We start from the raw sequence: 7,992 nt of genomic DNA, 5'->3' as shown, positions 1-7,992 counted from the left end.
AAATGAACAAACACATGTATGTCGCACAGTAGCGAGGCTCAAAACTAGGTATTAGTACTGGCATAGTATATGAACAAGATTGTATTTTCCTCAATACACATAAAAAAAAAAGACCAGGCAGGGCATTTTTGCAACTGAATTATCCTTTGAGCAGTACATACCAATAAAGGGCATTGTTCCAAATGAATTGTCTAATAAGGGCAGCATACGAAAAGCACATGGTGTCATTCATTTGACTGCACAAATGACCGTATAAATGCCTTAATTTTTCTAACAGAGCTGAAGGTGTTGACGGTTTCAAATTTGTTGAAACATGAAGGTACATCAAATGCGCGGGTTCTCTTTCCATAATTTGTGCACACACGTGGAATACTAAATTTCTCTATATGGCGTAAGGGTCGTGGTTTTATATTTCCCATTTTGAAAAACATGAGAAATAATGTTTGTATAAAATATCAAATAAAAACTGTTTTTCTATGAATAACATATTAAAGCGATCCATGCAAAATAATACATGTTCACTATGACACTGTGTACCATATGACAGGCTTCATGCAATTTTTTAAACACTATTTATTACAATTAATTCGCATGTGAATGCAGAACCATAAATCGTAAGACCATATCTTAGTATAGATTCACTTAAGCTCTTATACACCATTTTTCGTATAGGTGCATCACATAACGGCCTCAGGGAGTAGAGATGTGCACATACCATTCTTAGTTTCCTTGAAACTTCTGCGATATGAATATTCCAAGATGATGTGCTGTCGAATGTCATTCCTAAGTATTTTGCGGTGCCTATTTGTTGTACTGGGATACATGAAATTGAAGTAAATTGGCTTGGTATTTGTTATGACTTTATGAGGATTGTGGAAACATATAAGGTCTGTTTTGGCTTTGTTAACGACTATTGCACTGCTTGAAAACCAAGAGAGCACGCGCGCTCTATATCTGTTTTAAGTATACCTCCGAGTTCATTATAAGACGTTCCTGGTAGCACAAGGGCCGTGTCATGTGCGTACAAATACAGCTTGGATTGCAGCGGTAGACTGGCAATTTCATTCAGGGAAAGGAAAGTAAGGTTTCCGCCAACTAATCACAGATTGGGGAAAGAATATCGACTAAACAACGGTCGGGGAAAGGAAAACCAAAACTCTGCAACTCTCTCGACCAGCCAAACATTTGGGAAATGAGAGGCTGCAACCAAACACACAAAACAGCGCAAACACCACTGCCATTACCCACCGCACAGAAGTTACTACTGCTACTACATTGCTAACTGTGACATTTGTTTTCTCTTTCGCACACGTGCATGCGAGACAAATGTATGCCGAAGGAACGATCACTCAAGACGTTCAGTTCTCTATACAGTCAAGAGAATCAGCGCGTCACGGTCTCCTGATCCCACGAGGCGCCTCTGCCGCATGCCCGAAGCCTCGGCAACCCACTGGCGCCGCACACATGTCGACCGCCGTACCTGCCTAAGCTTCTTCAAGACGGGTTGTGCCCTTGACGGCGCGAATGATACAAAGACATCCGCTGCAAGATGGGAAGATGGGGACGGAACGGGTCCCTTTCTTGGCGACGCACTGACCACAATACAGCCGACGCCGAGCTCCAGTCTGGCGTCCCTCTTAGGGACTCCGCTGGTGCGGCATTCCACGCGAGCACAAGACCGACTGGCGCCACGGAAAGTTCAACGAACTTCACACCATCTAACAACGACGGGTGGCTTCTTCAGAAGAACAGAGAGAGGCAAATAGGGCGCAGTTATCTCAAGAGGAAATAGACCAAATGCAGGAATCTTATCGACAAGAGAAACTGGAAGTACAGGTCCTCTTTCAGGGTAAAATAAAGCACTCCACTGATAGCTGGACGGCTGAAGTTCGCGATGCAACTTTACAGCGATATTAACTGCTTGGGTAAAATAATCTAAGAAAGCAGGAACGGATTCAAGATGCCGAGGAAAAATGTTTAGGAGGCGTCGCTGTGAACTACATTACACGAGTTATAGCTTAGTCATTTAGGAGCAGCATAGGGTATTCTCCCAAAATTAGGGAGCAACACAGGACCGAATGATAGAAAGCAGCTTAGAGCGCAGTGGCGAACGGCGGCGGCTGTGCGCTTCTGCTCGGGCGTGCGGTAGAAATGGCGCCAGGAGTGCGCGCAGCTATATCAGCGCGCTGCCCCGGCTGCGGAGCTGGCTACGAGGGAGAACGGCGACGCCGAGAGACGCAGGAGCGGGCGCCAATGAGCTGCGCTCTAAATCTGGATCAGTTCAATGGAAAAGGAGGCAGATCCGGAAAAATTCGTTCTATGGCAACTCAAGAGGCAGTGCCCTCTCTTTGAATCTAGAACAGTGTGTCTTAGAACGCGAAACTACAAAAAGAAATTTAACGAAGAGGACGACACGTGCAGTGTGTGGCAAATAGCAATTGAGCACCTTATACTCGATTGGGGTGGCATTCATCCGGATGTCGATGCAGGCGCTCTCACTCTCCCTGTGGCCAAAGGTTTACTGATAACAAAGGGTCATGAGAATCAATCTGCGGTGGAACTTAGCAAAAAGCGACTGGGAGAGTGGTAGCTCAAAAGCAGAGAGGCGACATAAGGTTAGAAGTGTGCAGCTAAAAATGTATTTAAATAATATGGAGAATTTATAGACTGGTTTATTGCACTGATAAATAAATATAAAGAAAAAAAGCGAAAAAGGGTGCAACTCCCACCACCCCGTTTCAAAGGGGACGCTCCCATCCATCCATCCATTCAACGTCCATACGTCCATCCATTCATATGACCATCAGTCCGTCCGTCCGTCCGTCCGTCCGTCCGTCCAGGCCTCTATGTTTTGAACGCATGGGCTTCATGCAAGCTGCGCTACCACTCTGCATCTACCTTGCATGCACGACCGCTGCTTACGGCACCGTCCCTGTAGCGCAGTGGATAGCGCGTTGGACTTCTAATCCAAAGGCCCCGGGTTCGAATCCCGGCAGGGATGCATGTTTCCTGGTGAACGCTGTTTTTGAAGCAATTGATTGTTTTATTCGAATGTGACAGAATTCAGCCAGATATCGATACAGGCACAGTCGCTCTCGTAAGGCGCTAGGGTTTACAGGCAACAATGGCGAAGTGAATTAATCTGCCGTGGAAGGTAGCAAAAAGCGATTGGAAGATTGGTAGCTCAAAAGCAGAGAGGTCTCAAAAGGTGCACGGGCGTTTCGAATCCCTTTGAACCGAATGTCATTCGACTCGACTGCCGAACTGTTTTTCAACGGCATTCGATTCAGATGATATTCGAGTCGACGGAATTTGGCATGCCTTCGAAACGCGAACACAGCCGTAACCGACCAATAGGCGTCGCCGCCGTCATCGCTTCGCCCCGCTCACAGCCCCGCGACTGCTTTCGGTTCTGTGGCTGCTCATCTCGATACCCGCTCCTCGCTTTTTCTTGATGTTTGTTGAGCAAATTGCCCCTCTTCTGTCTAAGTAAGTGCTTGCAGATAATAGTACACCAACGAACATTTACCGCGCGAGCATGAAATTTCCCCAAGAGTGCGCCGAAGAGGACGGTTGGGTGCACTGATACTGTTGTTTACATCGCTGCGTACGAACAGCTAGCGCTTGTTTGCATGACATAAAACGCATTCTGCGCTTTAGTTCTATTAAATAATCTCTTTTCATTTGTATCGGTTGTGGCCGTGCTTGTTTACGCAGTACGGCAATCTGTGGGAAGCGCCGATACGATCGCTCGCCTGAGAAATACTTGACAGCCGGGCAGCTGACATCGCGTACGACCGGCGCTTGTCGCTTATTGTCCCGACTTCTTCCGGCGTGACCAGTACTTTAGTAGCGCACTCTTGGGGAAATTTTATGCTCACGCGGTAAATGTTCATTGGTGTACTATTATCTCCAAGCACCTACTTAGACAGAAGATGGGCAATTTGCTAAACAAACAGCAAGAAAAAGCGTGCAGCGAGTATCGAGATGAGCAGCCACAGACCCGAAAGCAGTCGCGCGGCTGTGGGCGGGGCGAAACGATGACGGCGGGGACGTCTATTGATCGGTTCGGGCTGTGTTGGCGTTTCGAAGGCATTCCAAATTCTGGAATGTCTCCGCGGAGCTCCGTCAACTCGAATGTCATCTCCTCTCTTTCTTTCTTTCTTTCTTTCTTCCGTCCGTCCGTCCGTCCGTCCGTCCGTCCGTCCGTCCGTCCGTCCGTCCGTCCTTCCTTCCTTCCAAGGCTCCATGTTTTGAACGCATGGGCTTCATGCAAGCTGCGCTACCACTCTGCATCTACCTTGCATGTACGACCTCCGCTACGGCCTCGTCCCTGTAGCGCAGTGGATAGCGCGTTGGACTTCTAATCCAAAGGTCCCGGGTTCGAATCCCGGCAGGGATGCATGTTTCCTGGTGAACGCTGTTTTTGAAGCAATTGATTGTTTTATTCGAATGTGACAGAAGTCATTCAGATATCGATACAGGCACAGTCGCTCTCCCAAGGCGCTAGGGTTTACAGGCAACAATGGCGAAGAGAATGAATCTGTCGTGGAAGGTAGCAAACAGCGATTGGAAGATTGGTAGCTCAAAAGCAGAGAGGTCTCAAAAGGTTAGAAGTGTGCAGTTACAAATGTATTTAGAGAATTTATAGTGCGATTTATTACACTGATAAATAAGTATAAAGAAAAAAAACGAAACAGGGTGCAACTGCCACCACCTTGTTTCAAAGGGGACGCTCCGATCTTTCTTTCTCTCTTACTTCCTTCCTTCCTTGCTTCCTTCCTTCCTTTCTCTCTCTCTCTCTCTCTCTCTCTCTCTCTTTCTTTCCTTCTTTATTCCGTCCGTCCGTCCTTCCTTCCTTCCAAGGCTCCATGTTTTGTACGTATGGGCTTCTATGCAAGCTGCGCTACCTTCTCTGCACTCTGCATCTACCTTGCATGCACGACCGCTGCTTACGGCACCGTCCCTGTAGCGCAGTGGATAGCGCGTTGGACTTCTAATCCAAAGGTCCCGGGTTCGAATCCCGGCAGGGATGCATGTTTCCTGGTGAACGCTGTTTTTGAAGCAATTGATGTTTTATTCGAATGTGACAGAAGTCATTCAGATATCGATACGGGCACAGTCGCTCTCCCAAGGCGCTAGTGTTTAGGATTATTACAGGTATACTGTGAATGAATATTCGGTAGACGTTAGCAAAAAGCGATTTGAAGATTAGTGGCTCAGAAACAGGGCGGTGACGTAGCGATGCAAGACCGGAATTAAAAATTTAGATTGCGCAAAACTTCACATAATTTGTCTTTATGCGAAGAAGAAAACACACACACGACACAGTTTGCGGTTGTGTCGTGTGTGTGTGTTGTCTTCTTGTGCCGCTTTTAGCGCATTCCTTCGCATAATGATCAACCAACTGGCCCCGGTAATAGCTTAGCTATAATTTGTCTTCCTTTTAATAATAATAGCCTTTATTGCCCTTTTTGTGTTCATGCATACGTTTTCTATCACACCTAACCTACAGTGCTTGTGGATGGGTAGGCAGGTCCGCGGGTACGTACCGGGCAAACATGTGTTATATAATGAAATAATCACAAACAAGACCCAACGCGGATATGAAACAAGATTTGATTACACTTGTAACAAAAGCAATCACAATCAACAGTAACCGACGATAAAGAAACAGGCACTTTCCCGATACAAAAAGCCAACACAGGAAGGACACAAATGCATTAGTGTAAACAGCACTTACATAGCCATGAAGAATGATGGTGAAAGAAGAAAGCTTCAATTGTTTAGCACCTTTTTCACCTCTTTGATGCTGCTGAATTCCATGTATTCTTTGGGTAATTTGTCGAAAAGGTGGGGATTCTAACTCCTCTCCCATCAATTTATTTATTCGTGTATACTGCAGCCCCGCCTGAAAAGCGTATTATATATGGTCATACATGCAAGCGTGCATACATAAAAGTACAAACAAAATACACTATAAAATTAACAAAACAAGATGTCAGTAACGTTCAATGGCAGCCAAAAATTGCGGAAATGGAAGTGAACGAATTTCACCGGACAGGGAGTTCCAGCACTCGATAGTACTTTGGAAGAAGCTGTATTTATATGTGTCAGTCCGCGCATAAAGTGGAGAAATGTTTAAACTGTGTTGGCGCCTAGTTGATAAGGGAGTAGAAAAAGTTGGTGCACACTCTGGAAATATGTTATCTTTCTATTTCTCGTAATGTTCTTTCTTTGTTGACCGTTTTTCTGTATTCATTATTATAATATCGGGAGGTCAAAACAACGCAAACATACAATTCATAAAAATTTAGCGAGGAAGTTTTTTTTCCATTATTTCTTTACGTGCCTCGTGCAGGTTTGTTCTATATACTATAATTTTACTTATTCTGTGAAGACATTTTTTAATTTTTGTTTGTCGGTGGAGTGAACAATTTTCATATACAGACAATGTCGAAGAAAGATCTCTCCTAAAGATTGATACACTTCATAACGGGATTGCATATTGGTTGGTTTGGTTTGGTTTTTTTGGGGAAAGGAAATGGCGCAGTATCTGTCTCATATATCGTTGGACACCTGAACCGCGCCGTATGGGAAGGGATAGGGGAGGGAGTGAAAGAAGAAAGGAAGAAATAGGTGCCGTAGTGGAGGGCTCCGGATTAATTTCGACCACCTGGGGATCTTTAACGTGCACTGACATCGCACAGCACACGGGCGCCTTAGCGTTTTTCCTCCATAAAAACGCAGCCGCCGCGGTCGGGTTCGAACCCGGGAACTCCGGATCAGTAGTCGAGCGCCCTAACCACTGAGCCACCGCGGCGGGTTAAGGATTGCATATTTGCAACATCACGTATTTTTTTTTGTAAATGCATGCTGCTACGGTTCTTAACCTCTTACACATATGCATAGCGTGTTCTTCCCAAATGAATAATTCATCTATATAAAAACGTTAATACTTTTGAAGTATACTCTAGCGGAGGGTACGAGCAGTTGTCTCTGCATTTGTTATGAAGGAAGAGATTTCAGACAAGTTTAATCTGTTTATGTAGGCTTCTAAAACGCATGATGCTGGTTTTATTTTGATTACAAAAATATAGTTTCGATTCATCTAAGATACAATGTTGCTTCAGTCCATTTGCATTCTTTCTGGGGCGGGTTTGTAGACTTTTCCTTAAGAACTAATACAGTGTCATCGGCTTACTGAAAGAGGTGTGATAACAGCGTAACAAAACTTGGGTCTTTTGTATAAATTGTAAAGGGAAGTGGGGTGGTACCCGATTATTCATTATTCTTTATTCAATGATTACCCCGCTTAGCCTGAAGATACTACAGCAGGGGGGGGGGGGGGGGGGTTGCAGAGTTGAAAAAAAAATACGCATCTTCATTTACACAACACCGATTCCATTCGCTGATGGAATGAATAAAAAAGGAACTGACATACATATTAGTTATGGAACGATATTCCAAAATCCTAAAAAAAAAAGATCAGTGCGGACAGGTACATAATGTGGCTTGTGTAAGTATATTTCCTTTCGAATGCCGGTTTTATCGCTATATATTTCATACAGGAGTTTCAGTCGTTATTTCCTTCGTAGAGAGGTAAGAGCTTGCCGACCCAATTTATTTATGTCGGTCCACTATCAGTTCCCCAGTACCGACACAGGAAAAACCTTGCTGCTCTGTTTTGAATTATTTTTTTCAATTTTATTTCTCAGTGTTATTTCCCAGGGGTCCCAAACGGCGCAAGCGTATTCGAGCAGTGGTCGAACGTATGTTAAGTAGGCTTTTCATTGCGTAACTTATGTTTCCAATCCTTACCATTTGATACCTATCTGTGAGATAATCTTGAAGCAAGACTGCAAATAATCCTCAAAACCCCATTGTTCTTAGCTTTTCCATCAATAATCTGTGGTCAACTGTGTTAAAAGCCCTCGACATGTTCAAAAACAGTGCCAAAGCAATAAAGTACTAAAGCTAAAGCAAAGTATC

General features: G+C 44.6%; 3 non-coding genes across 3 annotated transcripts; all 3 read left to right on the top strand.

Moving 5' to 3' along the window:
- The first annotated feature begins 2,928 nt into the window (after positions 1-2,928).
- Positions 2,929-3,001, top strand: TRNAR-UCU (transfer RNA arginine (anticodon UCU)). The gene has a single exon. It is a non-coding gene; the product is annotated as a tRNA-Arg (tRNA).
- Positions 3,002-4,329: 1,328 nt separating this feature from the next.
- TRNAR-UCU (transfer RNA arginine (anticodon UCU)) lies at positions 4,330-4,402 on the top strand. The gene has a single exon. It is a non-coding gene; the product is annotated as a tRNA-Arg (tRNA).
- Positions 4,403-4,962: 560 nt separating this feature from the next.
- Positions 4,963-5,035, top strand: TRNAR-UCU (transfer RNA arginine (anticodon UCU)). Its single transcript has one exon. It is a non-coding gene; the product is annotated as a tRNA-Arg (tRNA).
- Positions 5,036-7,992: the final 2,957 nt, after the last annotated feature.

The sequence above is a fragment of the Amblyomma americanum genome, chromosome 1, assembly GCF_052857255.1.
Source record: "Amblyomma americanum isolate KBUSLIRL-KWMA chromosome 1, ASM5285725v1, whole genome shotgun sequence".
Classification (NCBI taxonomy): Eukaryota; Metazoa; Arthropoda; class Arachnida; order Ixodida; family Ixodidae; genus Amblyomma; species Amblyomma americanum.
Note: the sequence above shows the minus strand (reverse complement) of the source record. Positions and strands in the feature narration are given on the sequence as shown.